A 25,444-nucleotide genomic window follows, 5' to 3' on the forward strand; every position below is an offset into this window, starting at 1 on the left:
CACTAGGCGGCGCTAGTGAGCATGAAACTTTTGTTTCGCAGATCTCAGGATCCTGACCACTTAGAAAGATGGCGTCTTCGGCAAAGTTGTTCGGTAACTCAAGGACTATTATTGTTTGAGCTAGTTGATTCAAAATTTTGCCACCAGGCGGCTCTAGTGAGCTTAAAACATTTGTTTCGCGAATATCTCAGGAGCCTGATCACTTAAAAAGATGGCGTATTTGGCAGAGTTGTTCAGAAGCTCAAATTCTTTTTTTTTAATCCTTAAAGACCGAGATTTTGTAAAATAATGATAGTCCCTGGGCTTCTAAACAACTTTGCCGAAAGTAGCTGTCTAAAAAGTCAAGATCCTGCAGTATCCGCAAAACAAAAATTTCATGCTCACAAACGCCGCCTGGTGGCAAAATATCCTATTTCTTGGCTCAAACAATGATAGCCCTTGAGCTACTGAGCTACTTAGCCGAAGACATTATCTTTCTAAGTGGTCAGGCTCCTGAGATATCTGCCAAAAAAGTTTCATGCTCACTAGCGCCGCCTAGTGGCAAAATTTTGAATCAACTAGTTTGAATGATAATAGTCCTTAACTTACTAAACAACTTTGCCGAAGACGCCATCCTTCTAAATGGTCAGGATCCTGAAATATCTGTAAAACAAAAGTAAAACTTCCATGCCCACTAGTGCCACCTAGCGGTCAAATTCCGAATTAAATTAGGTACTATCAGATAACGCTTCACCTCCAGAAAAACTTTACTAAAGACCCCAAGTTTCTATACTATCTGGATTTTGAGATATACCGATTTCAAACTGGTTTACTCGAACCGTATATAGTGCGTTCATTATTATGCGACTTCCATGTACATTTGTTGATTTTACCGTATTATAAACGGCCATACTGTAAATAAAAACTGTCGAGTATTGCTCTTAAGAAGATTCTTGAGGAATACATTTTGGTTTGGTGTCGATAGATATCTTTGTTGCAAAATGATAGCATATAAATCACAACTGTTGTACAAAGTACAACAGCGCGACAGCCCGAAGGTTAAGAGTGGATTGGTACAACTCTTTTGAAGAGACTTTCGGCGATTCCATTGTTTTGCATTGAGCAAATTTTAGATTTAAATTACAGAGCGTATTGTTTGCCGTAGGGGAAGAAACCCAACAAGTTGTATGGCGACAAAGTGAAAACATGACAATTTTTTTTTTCTTTGTGCAATAGGACTTTTCATGTGACAGGTCCGTCTATGCATTTGTTTACATCAGTGGAGGACCGGTGCTAACACGGGACTGTCATCTCCATAGAAGAACTCTCAAAGAGCTCTCCGATCAGCTGATTTGGAACGTCTTGAGAATAGGCCTATTGTCAAATCCATGTTGTTTGTCGTGAGGTTCAAGTCATGGAAATGTACATTGATTAAATATTAGAATATGTCGACAAATGATTAAAATTTAATTAAGAATGAATGCTGAATGAGCAGCATCCATTGATGGTATTTGATTCTATCTTAAATTTGAGTCATGGTTCATAGAATCTCAATGCGTGGAAAATTTATTGCAAGACATGGTCAGGAAAAGCATTTTTCCTTAATTGCAGTAAGCAGTTGGAAAGATATGTCAATTCAAATGTATCTTGCTGTAGAAAATTTCTTAACCATTTCTTCCGCAGAAATTTCTACCTTTCTTGAGCGGAACAGCATAAACTCACAAAGATGTGGATAAATTCTTCTGTAGTGCAAAAGTTACGTGGCATGGAGAACTGACCATCAAATATTCATACTGTGGAATCATATGCCAGTTCCCATCTCTCTCTGACAAATAAAAACACGCATAGTAAGTAAAATAATTGATAAGGAGAGATTTTCCAAAACTAACATTTTACACCGAGTCTAACTATCCGAGGTGTGTCGTATAGGTCGCAATTAGATGAATACTGATAATGAACAAAAAAGAAAAAACAATGGGGATAAAGATACACAAACCAAATAAGTGTTTTTCAGTTTTATAATATGTTCTGAAAACTTTGTCCATTCATATTTGTTTTTTTTTTTTTTATTTGACTACAATTTCTTTGGAGCAGAGGGAGAATGTGAGGTATAGAATCAACTACGTTGGAGAGTGTCAATAGAATAAGTTATAGTGTGTTATAATGTGTGAAAAATTTTACAATATTCATCTTCAAAATTACTTTTTTGATTGTATTTTGTCAAAATAAATAAAAAAAGCTCTAAAATTTGAAAATATGTGTACTTCATCTCGATAGCTCCCATACACGATAGTCTGTTCAAAATCGAGTCAGGAAGAGTTGACTGTATCCAATTTTGAACAAGTTTCTGATGTATTGTTTAATGAAATTCATATTTCACTTGAGCGTGTTCTGACTCGAATTAGTTTGAAATTTCTCACACATTGAGTTTATTTTTTATGCTTGCGCTTGCAGAAAAAGTTCAATAAGTTTTAATACCAAACAAATCTGAGTTATATTTTGTTACTAACATTGCAAATAATGATGAAATATAGGGTGGGCCGAATTAGAACATGGGGGTTCCAAATTGGAACAGGGTTGGTCCAATTCGGACCTTTTGGAGAAGTTGGTTCAAACATGTCTAGCCATGTCCTGGTAGGAGCTATCACAAAACTGTCTGAGAGAAAAATGTGCGCGCTGAATTGCGCTTTCACGAAAACATAAAACTTTTCATGCTTTTAATCGTGCTGAAAAGATATGGCCAAAAAACTGTTACTAGGTCCGAATTGGACCATGTTCTCCTACGTATAACGAAATCTCCTGGAGGCTTTATATGTGCAAAATTTCACTTATAAGATGTCGCGAAAAGACCTTCTACGTACAAAAGTGGAAGCGATATGCGTGCATATATTATGTGATGAATAATAACATACAATGCGAGTGTATAAATATTCTATCGGACTAACCTGTGATCTTCTGCGACTTAACTTATGATAACATATGTTGATTTGACAGCTGCTACGGATTGATTCGACTTTCTTTGTAGGAATGTACGAGACGAAACGAAATGTACAAATGAACTCAAAAAAGAAGTGTTTTATGCGAGGAAACTAATCAATCTGACGAGTTTATCCACGGTGTTTTGCGGGTTTGATGTAATTAGTATGAATAAACGAGTTATAACGTGAACTTTCATGCGATTTCTGGTTGTCTGGGTATCTAAACTCCACAACAACTATCACTTACAAATGAGTTAGCACGCAGGATATTTGACAGTTGAGTCGGCAGTATATACTTTAAATACTTCGGCACTCTTTGGAGAATGCTCAGTAATGTTTAATTTTGTTTGACGACACGATTCCGAACTATTCCAATATAGTTTGTGCTAAGTTGCCGCCCAAGAATTTATCTGCAGCTTCACCCAGCACTTCGAAATTGGAATACGCAACACGAGTACGAAAAGCCACTAGTAACAAATTGATAATCAGCATAGAATTTTAAGTAAAATAATATTTTTTACTGTGGATATCATCACAGCACTGCACGCTGACATAAAATTCATAACTATAAAGGGATCGTTTAAATATTACGTAACGCAACAGGGGGAAGGACCCCCTTCCGTAGTGTTACGGTCCGTACATAAATTTTAAATTCTTCATACAAAAGCTGCAACGTGGGGGAGGGAGGGAGTCTAAAATTGGCAAATTTTGCATTACGTAACATTTGAGTCATCCCAAAGAATACAGACTTATATGCTGATTATCAACGCGCGCAGGACAATTCGTACTCATGCTGCGTGCACTAGAACAGCGAGCTCGATTTCGTGCACGGGGTCATCTACACCTAATACCTTCAGGACCGTTGGGGGACCACTTAGCGTTCAGGTACGGACTTCAATTTTTTACCAGTTTTTTTTTTTTCTTAACAAAACGAGCACTTTACAATGACAAACTTATAACATTTCGCATTTTCGGAAAAATAAGGGACGGCCTAGTGCCCATTCGTGTATTCATAGAAGCTATGTCCATTCATTCGGGAAAATGCTTATTGAACATACATTCTCAAACTTCTTCATCAAAAGAAGTCAACCTTTTGGTAAGCGAGTTGGATATCCTTAGATTTTGCAAAGATTTTGTTGAGCCGATTGACATCACTCAAACTGGAAACATTTGTACGAAGGTTTTTTTTTCAGCCGGATCGTTCAGCAGAACGAAGAGCCTTCTTATAAGCCTTGCAAGCCAACTCGAACGACTCTGATTCAGCTGAACGTCGTTTGTTCCAACTCCTTCTACATTGTTTCCAGAGTCTAGTCAGATCGAAATTACACCATGGGGTTCCTCTAGTCTTCACAGATCGCAGAGGACATGCTTCTTCAATAGCTTCCATAATGTAGGATGTTGTAATATCAACGGCATCATCCAAATCACTTGGATTTTCAATGGCTTGAGAGTATCCATGAAATTTGGTCGCAACCAATTCCCAGTTTGTTGACCGGGAATTCTTTGAACGCAAAATCTGCGTAGTTACATTTGAATGTTCAAAGAGCATGTAGCGATGATCTGATACATGCCAATTCGTCAACTCGTGACTGATTCTACTCGAGCAGAGCGTTATATCTAATACTTTTGCGCTAGTAGATACCATGAAGGTTGAGCGATTGTCTATATTAAGTATTCCATCAGACTGGAGCCTCGCAAGTCAATATCTGAGGTCCCCCAGGATGATGTGATGAGCATTTGCATCACTGATCACAGAAGGCCTTTTGCTACACAGTATACGAGCATCGAGAGGGTGACATTGAGTCAAAGGAACTGGAATTGGTTCGTATCATGAACAAAACATAAACATTGTCCTGAGCTCATGTTTGACACTACTTACAATACTTATTAATGATAATACGTATTATGAACAACAATATGAGGTTTTAAAATGATAATCATTCTCCTATAAGTATGACGTTCAATGCCACCCTAAAATGGTAATTTTAAGGCGAAGTAGGCCGTCATTGAAATTTGTACTATGCATCGATGATTGTGGCTAATATATTTAACGATTGCAAAGTTAAGAAAATTACACGGGTTTGCAGTGGCATAGCTGAAAAGGTATCAGCATATTTTCTACATGAAAGCGCAAGTAGTGATACTTTTCTGAATCAATATTACTTATGATGACCGAGTTTCATCATCACTTTGAAATTGCAAGCTGCAAAATCAACATGGCTGCCAAAAAAAAAATGACGAGCTGTTTAGCTTTAAGAACGCTTTATTTTCAAGATTTTTTGACGATTTATTAAACATAAACTACTTGTTCCAAGAAGAAAATTTTCAATTGGTGACTTTAGGCATCTTAGAGAACACACGATTGAAATTTTTACAATAATATTCTAAATATTTGCTGAGATATTTAAGATTTTGTAAGGCCCATTTTCACCCCTAGACCCCTAGACATCGACGGTAAGCCTAAAATTAGTAATTTTCATCAAATAGACGTGTACCCTTACAAAAAAAAGTTCGTTCCATTTAAGTTAGCAGATATGAAAACCCACGTATAATCAATTCGTGAGTAATTTAGACACCTCTGAAATTAAAACCACTTAAAAAACCATAACTTTTCACTGACGCCTACTTTCATTAGATACACATATTCAAGCATTTTAGCTTCCTTAGGCTGCACGGATAAAAATCTGATCCCCACACCATGATTTACAAATCATGAAATTCATAAATTGGTTAGGTCATGATATCAGGATCACAAATCATGGTTCCTGGAGTCATAATCATGATTCCTCATAAGCGTAACATCCAGTATGAAAACACTAAGCGGTGCACCTTGCCTCATCACATTCGTATCGATCACTCACATTTCAAGATGACGAAGCGGTTGAGTGGTAGAGTACGTGGCTCACAATCGGAAGGTTCTTGGATCGAATCTCAATGTATGCTATTTTTAACTTTTTTTTATTTTTCTCGATTATAAACGGATGCGCGACTCAGCATTTTTGGAATTTGAATCATGATTCCGAGCAATCAGCTACAAAAACCTAACGCGTGTGTTGCGTTACGGCAATCTGACTCATGATATCATGAGTCCAAATCATGGTGTATTTTCATAAGACGAAAACACGCTGGAATCATGATATCATGAGTCATAATCTTGTTTTTGGGTTCTGATTTCTACCCGTGTGTATCTTATAATAAACCACAATGGTTTTGCGAAATCAAAAAAAAAAAAAAAAAATATATATATATATATATATATATATATATATATATATATATATATATATATATATATATATATATATATGGTAACAGCCGATTTTGGACCCCCTAACGAAGTGATTTTGGGGTTTTGTCCCAATTAATAAAAAGCACAGTGTAACGAAGTCAACGAACATGCCCAAATGAAGAGAAAAAAGTTCTTCTACGAGATAAAAATGCCCAAATGATCATGTGGGATTCAAAATACGTCGAAAATAATTGAATTATGAAGCCCTGAATTTCATTATTTTGGACACATCACCCTCAAAGTAGTTTTCTGATCCCACAATAATCAACTTGGAAATATAATTAAACGAGTTTGTTTGCTTAACAATTTTGTCAACACCGCTTTTTATAATGATACTCTGGTTTCATGAGCATGATCACCGGAAAATTCACTAGAGTAAAGTGGGGCAAAAGTTCGAGTGAGGCAGGAGTTTCTCATTAAGATTTCTCACTCAAATCAAAACAAAACTTATAAAGGTCATGGTGGTTCGAATGTTATTTAAGTAACAGACTTTCACTTCAAATATAATACAAATTGTTTGAGATTTGGAAAATTTATAACTATTTGTTATTTTTGACGTAAAAATTTTAATTTTTGGTCAAATTTTCATTGCATAGGACCAACTAAAGATAAAAATCTTATTCAACTTTTCACACTAGGACGTTTCTAGGTCTATCATAAGGATGCTTTGAGGTGTTTTAGTTATTACACAAATGCTTGGAAACCATTTTTGGTCCATAGTAGGACAAAAGTTTGACTCTTGTGAAACTCTCGGAAAAATTTGTAAATTACCTCAATTACCTGATCGTACGAAAAAAAAAAACACAAAACATTCACAGTTTCACTTAATTTTGCGAAAAATTGCTATTTTTGGGTATATTATAATTAATTATGTTTTTTAGACAATTGTTTATGAAAATTGAGAGTACATTTCCCTGTAAACATAATTTTATAGCTGGTAAAAAGTATGTCTAACATAAAAGTGTCGATGCTTTGTGTTCCAGCCAGCGAAGTTTTGCCCCACACTTGAGTCGAACTCTGACCTCAGCGGGGGGCTAAAGCTCTTTAACACAATCAATTTTGAAACTGTTATAATTAAAAATGGATATTTACCCATTTGACATGAGTTCGTTCAGCAAAATTATAGCCAATATATTAAACATTTACCGTGTGGTAGTCATTTCTTTTCAACTGTGATTGTTTTTCTGGAAATTTTGATTATACCACTAAGGTCGAACTTTTGCGCCACCTGCCGTGCGATTTTCTCATCTATCACTTAGCAATTAACCGTCTGAACTTGTTTGAAGCCTTCAAATCTTCGTTCTTCGGCTTAACTGGCTGGTGATCAACCGGACGGATCCACGTGTCACGCCACCGACCGCATCTAACAAACCATGGAGCGTCGTCTAGCTTGACAGATCCAATCTCAGACGATTCCACCTTTGACCAGCAGTAGCTTCGGAAACGGGTATTCCGTTGCATAAGGGTATGAAGCGGCGGCATTGAGGCAGTCGCTGCAGCTCATCAACGCATAGACATCTCTCTCTCTCTCCCCGGACGGGGTGGTGCCGCAAAAGCGCAAAGCCGCCTGCAATGGTTCCATTTGCCGGCCAAGTGTCTGCCATTGGCACCACCGCCCGACTCGATGTCTAGCTGGGTGGCATTAAAATTATGAAATCCATTAAACTTCATTATATCATCACGGCGATGCGGTTCCACACTCCGACCGACCGAAAGACCAACTGACTGACAACCCGATCATTGGTGTTTAACCAAATTATTACAGGTTAAGATGTTTGTTTTAAACCGAAACCTCTTTATAACACAGTGTTTATAAGGTTAGCTGATAAGATATAAAAATATACCACACGGGTAGAAATCATAAGCCCAAAATCATGATTATGACTCATAATACCATAACTCCAGTGTGTTTTCATCTCATAAAAATATACCATGATTTGCATTCAAATTATTATGATTTAGACTCCCGTAACGCAATACACGCGTTATGTTCTTGGAGATCGGAGATGCAGAGTTATTCTCGGTCTCTAGAAGCAACACATTCCTTCCCCATTCCAATTGACTTGAAGGACTTGGCCAGCGCCGTTGTTGATCTATAATATGAGTTCTGCTAAAATGTGCATTTTGAGAGTAAGCAGAAAGTCATTTAGTTTGATTTGGATTGAAGTGCAATTCTTATAATTTTCGATTAATTCCGGAGTAGCAACCATTGAAATGTATAGTCAGTATTTGCTATGCCATGCTTTAACAATTTTTTTTTTTTTTTAAATAACAGATTATGTTGAAATTTTGATATAAAGTAACAAACAAACATACTGTTTTTATAAATATAACTGATTTGGTAATAAATTTGACATGACGTTTCCAGAGCAGTAAAAATCGAAATTTCAAAATATATCAATCGTTGCTATAAATAACAATTGGTAATATGATTGTGCTACACATTTCTGATCGGGTCCGGTACTACATGCCCATTGCCAACTGGGGGAGTTCAAGCGTCGTTGTCGTTTTCGTCGCCGAGCCTAATGATCACTTCTGGGTTTTAAAGTCGACGAAGTCCACGAAGGGATTGTGACCATGTGCTGGTGACCGGTCGTGCAAAAAAAAAACATACATGAAACATAAATTGCGCCGTTTCGTGTTAAGGCAAACCGCACTCGCCACAAGTCGTTTCGTTAGTACTACACTACTTAGTGTACACTTTTCACTGTTTCTGCACATCTGTTTCGACATTTTCCTCTCGTGTAGTTTTTTATTGCAACAATTTGTCAATTTTCTTCGCTTAATTTTCGCTTTCGTGAGTCATCAGAACCGATTCTCCTCCACTCATCTTCGCTTTCAGTAAGAATTCAGTCGACGCACGATAGAAAAAAAATAATTTACGCACCTCTCTCGCAGTCTGCTCACGCTTTCTTCCACCTCGCTAGTAACAACACTAAACTACTACTAATCGGACGACGCTAACAGCTTATTGGCTTTATAGCTTCCACCACTCCTCCGCCAGCAGCAGAAGCAACAGCACTGGACTAGACGGACTACCCGGCCTTATCCATTGACGCCTTGACGAGCAGGCAGGAGACTTGTGCGGGCGAACAGACGAGGAGTCTCTGGGACCGACCAGCACTTCGGAGATTTTGATCGCCACACTGACCGTAGGGCAAAGTGGCGCAAAATGCACTCTTGGGGTAAAATGGTTCAGTTTAGATTTTAATTTAATTGATTTTATTAACGGTGCTCACTAAATTTTAACTACGCACCGCGAAATCTAACAAGAATTTTAACCGATTACGCGACAATTTGCATTAACTTACTTTATGTTGATGTACTTAGTTTATGATGTAAATGTACGACAATTCTGACGTTGCCTCTATGTGCATGATTTAACGTTGGTTTTATTGCAATTTTTTTTCGTGTATGTGTTAATTAAACACTTTGCCTGGGTTCCAGCTATTTTTTATAATGAAATCCATAAATAAAATAAATAATTTGTAGAATGGCTGAATAAAAGCCATCTTGAGCTCAACGTGAATTCGATATAATCTGGAGGGCGCCTGTCAATTGCAAGGCAGGGATGGAATGTGGTGAGAATGTCTGCTGCGTTTCGCTCTGAAGACATTTATTCACACTTATTTTTTGTCTGATATCTATAATTTAAATATCTCAAGAAACATTTGATAATCTGTACGCAGTTCGAAAGAAACGTGTAAATTTCTGAGACATATAATGCACATAATTGGAGCGTCGAATATGATGGATATTTAAATGATATGTCATGTAAACTTCAATTATTTGTCATGTAATCCAGCAGGATCCTGAGTGATTACATGACATATAACACATTTTTACATGATTTCAGACTTAAATTTACATGACGTCATGTTTACATCGCATGAATGATGTTTACAAGACGTGTAATCTTCATTATTTTTAACTGTGTAGCTCATTACTATCTAACAGCTTTTGCAAATTTTGTTGCACTCCATGAGTTTTGTACTGAAAAATATATTGGAGTATACATTATGCTCCCGATAAGGAGGCACAGCTCAACCTGTCAAATCCCATAGTAAAAAAAAGTATAATATCATCCCTCTTGTCAAGCGAAAAACTGGGTAATTGATTTTTTCTAAATGTTTTCACCTTTGTACGTCTAATTTCGTGGTTCAATCAGGTGAAACCAATTGTAATGTATTATTTAATGACAAATCTTACAAACACTGCTATCATATTCAAAATTGCGAACAGAATTAAATTCTCATTTGCAATTTGACTTACAAGATGCAAGAAAACATGCAATATTGGCGAATGTTTGACTCAAGAACATGAAATATTTAATTTTCACTGAAGATTGCAAGGATTCCTGAATTAAATGAGATAGTTAAACTTATCGTTATGAAGGGTGTTTGATTCCGAAGTTTAAGAATTTTTAGGGCAGAAGGATCTCCACGAGTAATGAAAAAGGGCCCGAGGAACGTAGTGTCGCAAATCATTGCTAAGTGAGTTGTTCACATTTTAAAGTTTTTTGATTTGCTTATTTTTGAAGTCCTGTATCTAATTTACTATGTGTTGTACATTCAATCTCTGTGCACGAATCAAATGCTTATGGCCTCATCTCTCTTAGCTTCTTTGACATAAATTTTGTCAAAATAGGTTGCCTGTTAATTATGGAAAATTTGCAAAAAGTGACGAAAAAATCAGCATTTCTTCAGCTGTGGCCAATGATCACGGTCAAAACATTTTTTTTTGTATGAATCACGTGATTTATGAACAACCCTTTATCATCGTCGTTGTGATGTTACACTTGTAATGTAATCTCGTAAACCTCGCTCATGATACACAGCACAAGCGAAGTGAATTTTCAGGTCAACTTCTCAATGCGGTGCAATGGCATGTAATACGGTATGTTCGAATATTATAATCGCAGAGAATATAGTTTTGCATATAAGCCCCAAGAAAATATCATAAAACGCGATTTCTTCCTCTAAATACACCTCATATTATTATTATTTTTTTTTCTGTTGTTACGTTCCAACTGGAACCAGCTCTTCAGCTAAGAGTAAACACATTCCCTGTTATTAACCGAGTTACTTCCTTTCCAATTGATCATATTTGCCTTTCTATGTCGTAAAGATTTCTTTAAAAATCACATGTATTGCTAAAGACCTGTTTCGGTAATTCCGCATAAAGTCTTTCTTCAATTCTTTCAAAAGTTCTAACTTATTACTTCGGGAATTCTTGAAGAGGTTCAGTACAACTTTTATCTCACGAAATGCATCCTGTAACTACGTCAAAATTTGTTCAACTTTTGAAAGTTCTATATGAGTTCTTTCAGGCATTTCTTCCTTACGAAATGTGCCGTTAGTATCCTGTAAGTCTGCATGATAAACCTTCGTAAATTTTAAGTGACGCTTCTAAAAATTTATACAGAGGTTCCTTTTGGAAATTTTTTCTGGAAATTTGATCAAAAATTGATATAGAAATGTTTCCAGCGTTACTTAAAAAAAAACATAATTTGTCAAAAAATTCCTTCAGAGATACCTTCCGGTGTTCCAGGAAGCATTCACTTTCGGATTTTTTTTTTCAGTTATGTTTTGTTTGCAAACTTCTACATATATCTAGTTTCTAGAAGCTGCCAAACACCTCGGGAATGATCATGTGACCAGGGTTATTCCGGACCATTCGAAATCAATAAAATAATCAAAGAAAAGTTTGGTGTCACCTCTCAGTATGGTGATCTAGATCATTAAAACTAGATCATAAAATGACTTGAGGTTGGTAAATGGCTGGGCATGACATACCATTGGTACCTCGCGTACCTGAAGGAATCAAATAGACCCCTTTATGCGGTCCTTAGCCTCTTGCCCAGCAACTCCTATCCCTACCTCCTCACGGTACTGGCCGGGGTACGAGTAACCTTAGGGAAGATCGGGTAACCAACCCCCGGTGGGAACTCTGGTCGTATGCTGACAGGGAAGGGGGGGTTTGCTTTTGCTTTTGCTTCTGCAAACCTTGAGCGACTGTACTCCATGTTAGGAGCGGCTCACAACAGCGTCTGTTCCCCATGTCAGGGGCGGCTGATCATCGTCCGAGTGCCAGAGAAGGACTCTAAGCTAAACTGCGCACTATGGTCCTCCGAACATTTAGGGGGAATGGTCCTCCGGAAATCTAGGGGGTTGGTGTCAGGCCCTGCAAGCCAGCCGTAAAAAAATCAAGCAACGAATAATCAACGAGAGAATACGAACCGGGACAATCGGCGAAGACCACAGCGACGTAAAGGGACTAGCGATTGGAAGCTCGGTACGTGGAACTGTAAATCTCTCAACTTCATCGGGAGCACACGCATACTCGCCGACGTGCTGAAGGACCGTGGATTCGGCATCGTAGCGTTACAGGAAGTGTGTTGGAAGGGATCAATGGTGCGAACGTTTAGAGGTAACCATACCATCTACCAGAGCTGCGGCAATACACATGAGCTGGGAACAGCTTTTATAGTGATGGGTGATATGCAGAGGCGTGAGATCGGGTGGTGGCCGATCAATGAGAGAATGTGCAAGTCAACCCGGGAGCATCATGACAGCTGCAGTACAACGTCAGTGTACCGAAAAATTTTGGTCCGTGGTACTGTCAAACTCAATGAAATCATGGAGTATGCTCAAAATAGGGCGTAAACTAGAATTATGCTGATGGACATAAAAAAGTTTTACAATTTTTGTTTGGCATTTGTAATCATTATAAACGAGTGATCATCAAATTACGATTCTCTGAAAGGGTTTGTACGGCAATCGGGAAGATTTTGTATGGCCCACGAGCGAGTTTTGGATAGTGGTGTGATGTGGTCCGCATGCTGTAAAGTTGCTTATAATAACCGATCCTTCGTTTATGAAATTATTTTTTGACCACTTGGTTATTCAAACCAAGACTAGTTTATTAGAGATCTTTCAAATATTACGTAACACAGCAAGGCAAGGGAAGGGGTCTTTTGTAGTGTAACGGTTCATACAATAAATTGAAATCTTCCATACAAAATCTGTTTACTGTTATTTCTTCGTTACGTAATATTTGAATCATTCCGTAGATATTTACGAGGATTATAAATTTATAAAAAATTTACTGTAGTTATCCAGCTTTTTACGAGCGCTAATGGCTGCCGCCAACAGGCCTGCTTTCTGGTAGGGATTGGTCGATTTGACGTTTGGCTTGGGTCCGCTCAATATAAAACGACTCAAGCCAAACGTCAAATCGACCGATTCCTACTAGAAAGCGAGCCTATTTGCGGCAGCCATTAGCGCTTTTAAAAAGCAGGATAAGCTTGAAATCAATCTGAGATCATATCCAGCTTTTGACTCGCAGTACATTTTCTTTTGCAGATTTGAACACTTTTTTTCTCTTACTCACCCCCAGATATCTAAGTTTCAATCAGATAAGCTTATTGGATGAACTATCCAGCTTTATACGAGCGCTAATATCCCCAAAAATTAGCCCACTTTTATAAAAAAGGGATCCAGTGATCTGAAGTTTGACATGGGTTGCTTGGTATGGACTTATCCACCGGTGCACCAAATTTACTCAGTCCGTGAATTTTGACACTTGACCGAAACACGTGGGGAGCATTGAGCTCTTGCCGAGCGGTGTCAGTAAAGGTTTTCCTCTCGCTGGAATTTGCAGCGTGACGTCATCGTACATTAGTTCATAGGCTTATTTGATTGAAACTTAGACCTCTGGTGGTGAGTATGAGAAAAAGTGTTCAAAGCCGCATAGAAAAAAAAATAAAATTATCACTTTTTGACTTGATTCGATCTCATTGAAACCCGTTCAAATAAAAAGACAAGGACACCGTCTTCAGCCATTTAGCTGCACAAACTGTGACTTAACACTAAACAACGGACACGCATGCTCCTGTGGCACAGCCGAGAAACATTCCTGTCGAAAAGTTTCAATGGCTGAAGCGGGAATCGAACCCACACCCCATGACACGATGTGCTTAAATGCCTGACGACACTAACCGCACGGCCGCGAGACCCACAGTATTGCTTTTGAGAGCAGAAAAGCGATCCACAAAATCAGTTAGGCTGTATTGTGAGTAATTTCTCATGGATTACTTTCCCGCAGAATAAGCCTGTTAGTCATTTAATATTTTCACCGAACGAATTGGTGCGCTCAAAAGTCCATTTGGTGTTTAAACTTGATGATTTTATTAAATTTATTTCCATTGGATAACGAAAATATCAGATGCACCCTTATTTCATTTCATGCCATTCGTTGTTTTGCATCCGTCAACAACGAAACGAAATTCCGATCTGCCATAGTGAAAAATCGTGCCGGCAGCGGTGGATGGCCCCATTGTTTACGTTGCAAGCAGGTCCGTGAAAATTGCGTTATCTGTCACTGCGCGGGGGGGTTGGTGCAAGTTGAGGATCAAAGGCCGGTTTTTCAACTTCAGCATAATAAACGTGCACAGCCCTCACTCCGGAAGCACTGATGATGATAAAGACGCTTTTTACGCGCAGCTCGAACGCGAGTACGACAGCTGCCCAAGCCACGATGTCAAAATCATCATAGGAGATCTAAACGCTCAGGTTGGCCAGGAGGAGGAATTCAGACCGACGATTGGAAAGTTCAGCGCCCACCGGCTGACGAACGAAAACGGCCTACGACTAATTGACTTTGCCGCCTCCAAGAATATGGCCATTCGTAGCACCTACTTCTATCACAGCCTTCCGTACCGATACACCTGGAGATCACCACAGCAGACAGAATCGCAAATCGACCACGTTCTGGTTGATGGTCGGCACTTCTCCGACATTATCGACGTCAGGACCTATCGTGGCGCTAACATCGACTCTGACCACTATCTGGTGATGGTTAAACTGCGCCCAAAACTCTCCGTCGTTAACAACGTACGGTACCGACGGCCACCCCGGTATGACCTAGAGCGGCTCAAGCAACCGGATGTCGCAGTGGCATACGCGCAGCAACTCGAGGCTGCATTACCGGAAGAGGGTGAGCTGGACGAAGCCCCTCTTGAGGACTGCTGGAGAACAGTAAAAGCAGCCATCAACGATGCAGCTGAGAGCAACGTCGGGTACGTGGGACGGAGTCGACGGAACGACTGGTTCGACGAGGAGTGCCAGGAGGTTTTGAAGGAGAAGAATGCAGCGCGGGCGGTCATGCTGCAGCAAGGGACCCGGCAGAACGTGGAACGCTATAAACGGAAACGGCAACAGCAGACCCGCCACTTTCGGGAGAAAAAACGCCGCCTGGAGGAGACGGAGTGCGAGGAGATGGAACAGCTGTGCCGGTCTAAGGAAACGCGTAGGTTCTATCAGAAGCTCAACGCATCCCGCAACGGCTTCGTGCCGCAAGCCGAGGATGGGAGCATTCTGACGGACGAGCGTGAGGTGATCGAAAGGTGGAAGCAGCACTTCGACGAGCACCTGAATGGTGCTGAGAGCACAGGCAACGAAGGACGGGACAACGGAGGAAATGCCTTCGTCAGTACTGCGGAAGATGGAAACCAACCAGCCCCCACCAGGTCCCAACGCATCATCTTTTCATCGATTTCAAGGCGGCATACGACAGTATCGACCGCGTAGAGCTATGGAAAATCATGGACGAGAACAGCTTTCCCGGGAAGCTCACGAGACTGATAAGAGCGACGATGGAAGGTGTGCAAAATTGTGTGAAGGTCTCAGGCGAACACTCCAGTTCGTTTGGATCCCACCGGGGACTACGACAAGGTGATGGACTTTCATGCCTGTTGTTCAATATTACGCTAGAAGGTGTTATGCGGAGAGCCGGGCTTAACAGCCGGGGTACGATTTTTACGAGATCCAGTCAATTTGTTTGCTTCGCGGATGATATGGACATCGTCGGCCGAACATTTGAAAAGGTGGCAGACCTATACACCCGCCTGAAACGCGAGGCAGCAAAAGTTGGACTGGTGGTGAATGCGGCCAAGACAAACTACATGCTAGCTGGTGGGGCCGAGCGCGACAGGGCTCGCCTAGGTAGCAGTGTTACGATAGACGGGGATACGTTCGAGGTGGTCGATGAGTTCGTCTACCTTAGATCCTTGCTGACGGCTGACAATAACGTTAGCCGTGAAATACGGAGGCGCATCATCAATGGAAGTCGGGCCTACTATGGCCTCCAGAAAAAGCTGCGGTCAAAAAAGATTCACGCCTGCACCAAATGTACCATGAACAAAACGCTCATAAGGCCGGTAGTCCTCTACGGGCATGAAACGTGGACGATGCTTGAGGAGGACCTGCAAGCACTTGGAGTCTTCGAACGTCGGGTGCTTAGGACGATCTTCGGCGGTGTGCAGGAGAACGGTGTGTGGCGGCGAAGAATGAACCACGAGCTCGCCCAACTTAACGCGAACTTAGTATCCAGAAGGTTACCAAAGCTGGAAGGATACGATGGGCAGGGCATGTCGCAAGAATGCCGGACAGCAACCCTGCAAAGATGGTATTCGCTTCGGATCCGGTTGGTACAAGAAGGCGTGGAGCGCAGCGAGCTAGGTGGGTGGATCAAGTGCGTATCGATTTGGCGAGCGTGGGGCAGAACCGAGGATGGAGAGATGCGGCCACGAACCGAGTATTGTGGCGTGAAATTGTTGATTCAGTGTTATCTGTGTAGATGTTAACTAAATAAATGAAATGAAAATGACTTGAATGACTGTTTTATTCAATCACAATAGTTTTCAGGTTTTTCTATGAAATATTGCAAGTTCTCTTAAAAGAATAGAAAATAAACGTTCTAATGCTGCATTGATTTATAATTTTGGTCTATCCAACACTGTGAAAATTTATCATGTATTTTCATTGTGCTCTTTGATAAATAACACAAATTCAAGTAAAAATTTAGTTATCAAGACTCAAAATTTTTGGTAAAAATACCTACGAAATAAGATTAACAACTTACCTCTCAGATGAACCGTCGATTAGACGTGTTATCGCAGAAATGTGGACAAAGCGCATGTTTTTCAATGTGGTTAACACAACCTTTTGAATAAGAGCGAACATTAAGGATAACCTCAGGAAATTCTTCTGAAATTTCTCCAAAAGTTACATTGGAAATTTCTCATGATGGATTTGGTCATTTTTTTTAAATTATCGGACAGGTTTGGGCCGAAGGTTTTTCAATTTATATGAAATATTAAGCAGAGGTAGAGCTCGTAGATACATGACCATAAGTGAAATTAAAAAAAAAAAATATAGTGGCCTATTTTCGCGGAAAACTCTAGATGAATATTCACGATTTCCCTGTATACCTCAAACTTTAAAAATTTATATCTTCTGATCGTAGAAAAAAAGTTTTTTAGTGAAATTGAAAGTAAATTTCATCAGCATTCCATTAAAAATATTAAAAGAAAAACATTTTCCGGAAAATTTTTCACAATGGAGAAAATAGTCGGAAAGATAGCGAAAAAAGTATCGTCTGTATCATGAAAAAATTACAAAAAAATATTTTTTGTTTCATCAATCCATGCACTAACTTTCGTCCATAGACGCCTAAGTGGTATTTTTCACCGTTTAGGCGACAGTTCTGAAAAAACCGATGACCACCCGCGCACTTCCCATAAGAAAATGTGTTCTATTGTGGGCCTCATAACCGTGCGCTAACGGCGGCAATAATTTACGATTCTACCCCATTACCCCGAATCCCATTACCCCGAATGCCATTAACCCGAACGTCATTACCCCGAATTCCAAAACCCCGAATGACCCATCACCCCGAATGACATTACCCCGAATTTCAAAATCATTGGGAAATGTCATCAATATCATCATGTGAAGATAATTGTGAATTCGGGGAAATAGCATTCGGGGTGATGGAATTCGGGGTAATGGTGCATTCGGGGTAATGGAATTCGGGGTGATGGGATTCGGGGAAATGGCATTCGGGGTAATGGGGTAGAATCATAATTTACACGCATTAAACTTACGCAGTAAATAATCTTTCCCCTTCCAGTCAGAAGAAGCTTTTCGTCAATCGGAACACTCTCCATTGATACAGACGATAGATTTTCCGCTGTTTTTCCGAGCATTTTCACCATTGTGTAAAATTTTCTGGGAAATTTTTCCTTTTTTATATTTTAAAAAGATTGCTGAGGAAATTTTCTTTTGATTTCACTAAAAAACTTTTGTTCTACGATGTATAGTTCAGGAGATATGAATTTTTAAAGTTTGAGGTATATAGGGAAATCGTGAAAATTCATCTAGAGTTTTCCGGGAAAATAGGCCACTATAATATTTTTTAATTTCACTTTTGATCATGTATCCACGAGCTCTACCTCTGCTTAAAATTTCATACAAATCGGAAAACCTTCGGCCCAAATTGTCCGGTAATAAAAAAAAATCTTTATTTGAATCAATGATTCTTTCCGGGTTTTTAGAGATTTCTCCAAAGATTACTCAAAAAATCTTCGATAAACCATTTAAAAGCTTCTTGATTATACTCGTGGAATTTTTTGCAAGAATTCCCCAGTAAATTCTTCGGTAAATTCTATATCAGTTTTCCATGATATACTCCCAATAATACAGCGTAACAAAAAGACATTTTTGCGTGTCTCAAGGATCAAATCATATGTCTCTAGTAGAACTTGTTACCGTTCTCATAAATGTTTCAGCACGTCAAAATTTTGAGCTACGGGTCGCCAAAGTTGCATAAAACTTTGGTTTAATTGATGTTTACATTTTTTTTGTTTATTTATAGAGGTTTTAAACCAACTGGTTCATTCACCTCTTGACATTGATGTTTACATGAAAATTAAAGTATGATTTATCAAATATTTTGTTGATTTTATCTACCAAGCATGCAGAATATGACTTCAACTTTCATTTAACCCTTAAAGTGGCAGGGCGTATCTTAGATCACAAAAGTGCCTCAGTCAATAGTCACCCGAATCCGATTCTTTAAAAAGTTATGGAAAGGTGATTAGTGTACCTACATATTGACCCATCCTTCCATACCTCTCCCCGCTTTTGTATGACTCGAAAAACCTTGGCTTTTTTGTGTTTTTCTATAGCAATGTTACTAAGCATCAACGTAGGCATTTTGGACCATTATGGTCCTCTCGGAAGAAGACACCGGAATCGAATGAAATCGAATTCCGTAGCCAGTATTCGGCATTGATTTAAATTGCACGATAAAGTTTAGATTAAATCGATTTTTTAACATGCTGACAATCTCCATACAAAATCCATTGATTTTCTTATATGGCAGCAAAATACAAAAATTTTCTAAATCATAAAAAAATAACTTTTGAACTTCGAAAGTATTATGAACTCTGTTGATAAGTGTTGGTCAACATATGGAGCTTGAATTTTGTGAATTATGTGCTAAATTAAGCAAATAAATTACCATACAAGATGGTAAACTTGCATGCAAGTTGACTAAAACTGTAAAATTCTGCATTTTTAACAGCCAAAATATCAAAAACTAAACATGCCATGATATTTTTGAAAATAGTTATGAATTGAGTAACACATAATTTTAAGTTAATAGTAGCATTTTTGGTTCTTGTGACAAAAACGTGTTCCACAGTGTAATTTTATCATATATTCTTTCCGGAAATTTAGAGAAATATTCACAAATATTGGGGCCCTCATAGCTGCAGTGATAAAATGCGCAGCTTATCAGCAAGACTTAATTGGGAGATTTTTTGTTTTTGAACTTTATTCAGCTCATTGATAGGAGTACAGCGAATGGAACATCGTAAAACGAAATGCACAAAACAGCCAAAGAGAAACACGATTGCTAAAGGTACAAAATAAAAATAAACAACCTCCCACCCTTCCAATTAACAATTGCAAGAGGTATCACTCAAATAAGCGAAGGTGCGAGCTGGCCACCAACTTCCATGGATGACGCAGAATTATCTCCAAAGAGTTTTCAAAGAACAGTTTCAGAAGTCCCTGCAGGAATAGCTCAGAGAATATCTTCCGGAATACCTCCAAGAACACCATAAGGAGTCAATTTAGGAATACCTACAGGGATTCATTAGGGAAACCTTCAGAAATACCAACACGTATACCTCCAAAAATACCTCCTCTAGGAGTGCATCCAAGGTTTGATCCAAGAATACACCCAGGAATGAAAACATGCAGAACTCTAAAAATTCTTCCAGGAATATGAGATTTCTTCAGAGGTTTACTCCAGGGATTCCAGCCCAAAAATAACTTATAATATTCCTCCATTCTTTCGAGGACTTTACCTGGATGACCTTGAAAAATTCTTCATTTATTCGGAGATTTCTCTTTCAGGGAATCTTGCAAGAATTCTTGCACAAATTTGACCATAGGTTCCTTTAGGAATAGCCCAGGTTTTCTCACAGGAATAACTCTAGGCATTCCTCTAAGGATAACTCCAAGGTGTTCTCCAGGAATACATTTAGGAATTTCCCAGAAATATCTCCGAGGATTCTTTCAATAATACCTCCAGAGATTTTTTCAGGAATCCATCAGAAATACCACCAAAAAACCTACAGCGATATCTCAAAGGATTCGTCTTAGGATACCTCAGATTATCTTTGTTTAACCTACAAGGTTTCCTTTTAGGATTCCACCTGAAATTTCTTGAAGATGTATACCAGAACAAAAGTCATAAATATGTACCGGGCACCCCCACTTGTTTGAACGATATCTTATACAAACCATCAGGGTTCATATAAAATTTAAACTTTGGTAACCTCAGAAAAATGAGCAGATTAGCGGGAAGTTCAGATGAAAAGCAAAAAGGGTACCCAGTGCCTGAGGAAATTGATTAAAGTATTCTCGGACAATTATTTTGAAAATTCGATGGAAAAGCTATATGAATAAATCCTAAGAAAAATTCCTGAAAAAATACTGAGATACATTCCTGGAAAAAAAATTCTAGAGCAATATCGTACAATAAAGTAGAGCGGTTCCATTTGAATTCGAATGTCGGTTTACTTTTGTATTTTTTGATTTGGATGAAATTTTGCACATGCTTTTTTATGCCCAAAAATGCCTTTTTGCATCATCGGCTCGCCATTTTGACTCTAGCCTTACTTTTGAGAAGGGCCTAAGAAAAAAACCCTTAATAATTTTCAAAAAATTATAACTTAGAAACGGTTTGTCCGATCAGTTTGGTGCCTTCCGCAAAATTTTAGGTTATTGAAGGGACTATCTGATTTTTTCCAGATACACTGTAAAAAAAATGTTATAATTTTTATACATCGAAAATAAAGCTTAAAAATCAATTTTCTCAAAAATCGTATTTTTGATTTTTTTTATTTTTTATATGTTAAAGTAGACAAAAAATGAAGTCTTTTGCACAGTGGGTCAAGATGGAGAAATCATGGACAAAAAAGTTATGATTTTTTTGAAAATAGGTGAATTTGTTGGAAATGGTCATAATAAACTTTTTAAATGTTTCGGTAGCAATAAGCAAAATTTTCTCATATACCTTTTTTGTTGAAAATTTTGCGTACTTTCATAAAATCGGGTCGAAAAGCATTCAAAAAGTTTATTTAGACCATATAGAAAAATCAACCTTTTAAAAAAAAAAAACATAACTTTTTTGTCCATGATTTCTCCATCTTGACCCACTGTGCAAAAGACTTCATTTTTTGTCTACTTTAACATATAAAAAAATAAAAAAAATACGATTTTTGAGAAAATTGATTTTTAAGCTTTATTTTCGATATATAAAAAATTACAACATTTTTTTTACAGTGTATTTTTTTCCAGATAGTCCCAACAATGACCTAAAACTTTGCGGAAGGCACCAAACTGATCGGACAAACCGTTTCTAAGTTATAATTTTTTGAAAATTATTAGGGATTTTTTTCTTAGGCCCTTCTCAAAAGTAAGGCTAGAGTCAAAATGGCGAGCCGATGATGCAAAAAGGCATTTTTGGGCATAAAGAAAACATATACAAAATTTCATCCAAATCAAAAAATATAAAAATGAAATTTGGGAAAAAAAGTCGTCATTTTCTGTGGAACCGCTCAGTAGTAACTCTATTAATCCCGCAAAATCGCTGGAGATATAGATAGAACATACTTATTTATTTTTGACAAATGTTTGAATTGTTTGTAAAACAGAAATTTCACTTTTGATCCCTAGTTTCATTATGACCCCTCTTTCACATTCCCTTATGAGGTTTCGAGGGAGTTTATTAATCTACGAAGGTGATTCATAAAGAAAAAAAAATCTACGGCTGTTTGAGGGGTTCTTACAGAAGTGATAAAGGGGAAAATGATTTTTGTTTTTCTCACAATGTTCCTATTGTTAAACATTTCAAATTCTATTTCAAATCTCAAATCAAGTTTTTGGTCTTTGGCGGGAATCGTATCCACATTCCTTAGCAAGATATATTTAAACATATTTTACTTTAAACAAACTATTTTTTTTTCGGAAAAATTGAGTTTAAATAGGCATTTTGAACCATCTCCTCCTAGGTAGGTAGAGGTAGTGAGCAACGGAACACGCGCACGCACTCTCTGCTGCCTTCAACAGCTGATCGAATGTGGAGTGCAACCACCATCCGATAGCGTGCCGGGGAAGTACGACTCTGGGCGAGACAGGATGTTTGGAAGTTCCTGCCATGTCGATGCGGCGTTGCAGTACTGGGAAGTGTCGCTATGTACAATACTTGATCTATAACGCATCATCGTACGCACTGTTTTAGGTGTTATGAATCACTGATTCATTTGGAGATCCATTCTTCCTGTGATTTATCAGGGATTTTCCCATTTTTGTGTTGAAAGTATCAACGAATCAGTGAGTTACAGTTGTAATGAGTACACTTCCCTGGGGGTGTATTTCGTCATTTAGAGCATCAGAATTTCTGATGCAATGGTATTAACAATGATGAGTAATGATGATGTAGAAGAACTTAGATATTTTGGTCACTTTGTAATGTATTCCAAACCAAACGGAAGTACTATTTCTAATATACACGCACATTCTCTATAATGTCTTACTTACCCCAGCGATTCTCAAACTTGGTTCACAAGACGCCCCAGCTTGTCACAGATTTGCATTTTATCACTATCGACAATACAAGATATGTGTCATAACAATGAAGCGCGTTGTGAAGAGTGAGTTTGAGAAGGTTATGTTCGGCCTTATGGTGTACTTCTAAAATACAGTGAAACCTCCATGACTCAATATTGAAGGGACCATCGACTCATGGAAATATCGAGTCATGGAACAGCAATCCTTTGGAAACCTGTTTCAAGAGACCATCATAGTAACCATGAAATTTTGTTTCCAGTATGGTTCCATGAGTCGATATCGAGTCATGAAACATCGACTCATGGAGGTATCACTGTATGTTGGAAATACCTAATTAGAAGAAACAAAAAATCGGTTTGTGCAATATCGCCTCTATTGATAGGAGAACTTTCAAGTCTTCTTCTCTTTGGCGTTTCATCCCAACTGGGACAGAGCCTGCTTCTCAGCTTAGTGTTCTTATGAGCACTTCCACAGTTATTAACTGAGAGCTCTCATTGCCGTTTGTAAATGTTTGCATGTGAATATCCTGTGGCAGGTTCGAAGATACTCTATTCCCTGCGAACTCGAAAAAATTTCCATCCCGAAAATAAATTCGACCGTTGGGATTCGAACCCACGACCCTTAGCTTAGTCTTGCTGAATAGCTGCGCATTTACCGCTGCAGTCATCTGGACACATGAGTCCTGAATTGTGCATGTTCACATGTTTTCCAGACAGCTTTAAAACAGCTGGAAGTGGAACTCATAGGATTGAAAACCGCTTCATGAAAAAATTGAAATATAACAGGGATATGAACAAAGTCATAGTCATCGTGAGTAACCACCAAAACATAAGTGTACTGACAATGCATAATGATGCAAAAATATGGTTTTATAACTCCAAACCAATGCCAAAAATGCCACTCATCATTGAAACCCAGGGACGAAAAATTTAGCCAACAACCTACCATTAGGGCTCCACCCGCACGGAACGAAAGATGACGAGACACACCGACGACGATGATGGTTTAACTTCCTGTGTAAACGTTTCCCAAGTGACCATCACACCCAATGCCGGTAAGGAACTTTCCAGGTCACTGACTCCTCTGACAGTGCACTACAGCTGCTATCGTGCTTTTACCCTGGCTACATGGATTCACACTTCTATCGGGGGAACTACAACGACAAACAACGGCAATCTATTTTCAACCTATCTCAACCTTGTGTCTGGGGAGAAAGAAAAGCACTTGTCCAATGTTATGACAGAGCAAAACAAAAAACCAAAAAATCCCAACATACAGCAAAACCTCTTTTTTCTGGGTGAATGTCATAAAGATATAACGAAATTCAATGTCAGAGTCTGCTGCTGTTGCGGTGTGTTGCAACTACTCGGGCAATGACGCGTTTGGCGATAAATTGACGGTTTGTTTGTGAGAAAACCATTATAGTTTTGAAAATGTTGAATATAAGGTGACATTGGATAAGGTGCTTTATTGTAGTTTGTTTCTGAATTCTAGGTGACGGAGTTAAATATTAAGTACTTCGGAGCAAGGGTAACCAGTAGACCTACTCAAATTTGGAAGTTCCTCAGTCAACCAATATTTTGATTTTTCATGTCAAAATCAACTTCTGGTTAGAATTTCAGTCAATTTGGCGTAAATTTAGATGTGCTTCAAATCAATTATGAGTTTTTGGAATATTTTCAAGCTTTGAAAATTCATAACTACTGAACGGAACATTGAAACTTATCGGAAATACCTCTACATAGTAGTTTATTCAATTCTACGAACTTTTGTCGTTTTATGATTGGAGCAAGTTTAAACATAGTTTGGTTGAGGTTTGTGCTTCAAGGTTCTTGAAAATCACTATTTTTAGGGAATGTTCTCCCTGAAAATCATACCTGTATGAAAATTTCTAATTTTGATTCTTTTATTTTAGGAAAATAAATTGTAAAAAATAGGCAATTAGGAAGTACATTCGTAAATACGCTGTGGGTGAGCCAAGAACACCACCGTCAAGGCATAAAAATTAACAAGGCAGGCTCTTTACTGATGTAAATATCAAGTTTGATTGTAAACATGTGATGTCACTCCTATCGTACCATATACCTTTCGGACCATTAGATCATTTTTTTTTTTCAAAAATTGTTCGAGGTGGATAGGAATGACGTCGTCAAGTAGCTGTCAGTTTTCGGAATACATATATCACCAGTACACCGTGACCACCGTGAGCT

At 38.4% G+C, this 25,444-nt stretch overlaps 1 protein-coding gene across 1 annotated transcript in view; it reads right to left on the reverse strand.

Annotated features, from left to right (window-relative positions):
* LOC5573133 (ejaculatory bulb-specific protein 3) overlaps positions 1–9,266 on the reverse strand; it is a 45,963-nt gene extending 36,697 nt beyond the window's left edge. The window contains exon 1 of the mRNA XM_001660699.2: positions 9,134–9,266. The gene's annotated coding sequence lies outside the window, so the exon portion shown is untranslated. The remainder of the gene's footprint in view (positions 1–9,133) is intronic.
* Between the last annotated feature and the right edge of the window lie 16,178 nt (positions 9,267–25,444).

This window comes from Aedes aegypti, chromosome 2, assembly GCF_002204515.2.
Source record: "Aedes aegypti strain LVP_AGWG chromosome 2, AaegL5.0 Primary Assembly, whole genome shotgun sequence".
NCBI lineage: Eukaryota > Metazoa > Arthropoda > Insecta > Diptera > Culicidae > Aedes > Aedes aegypti.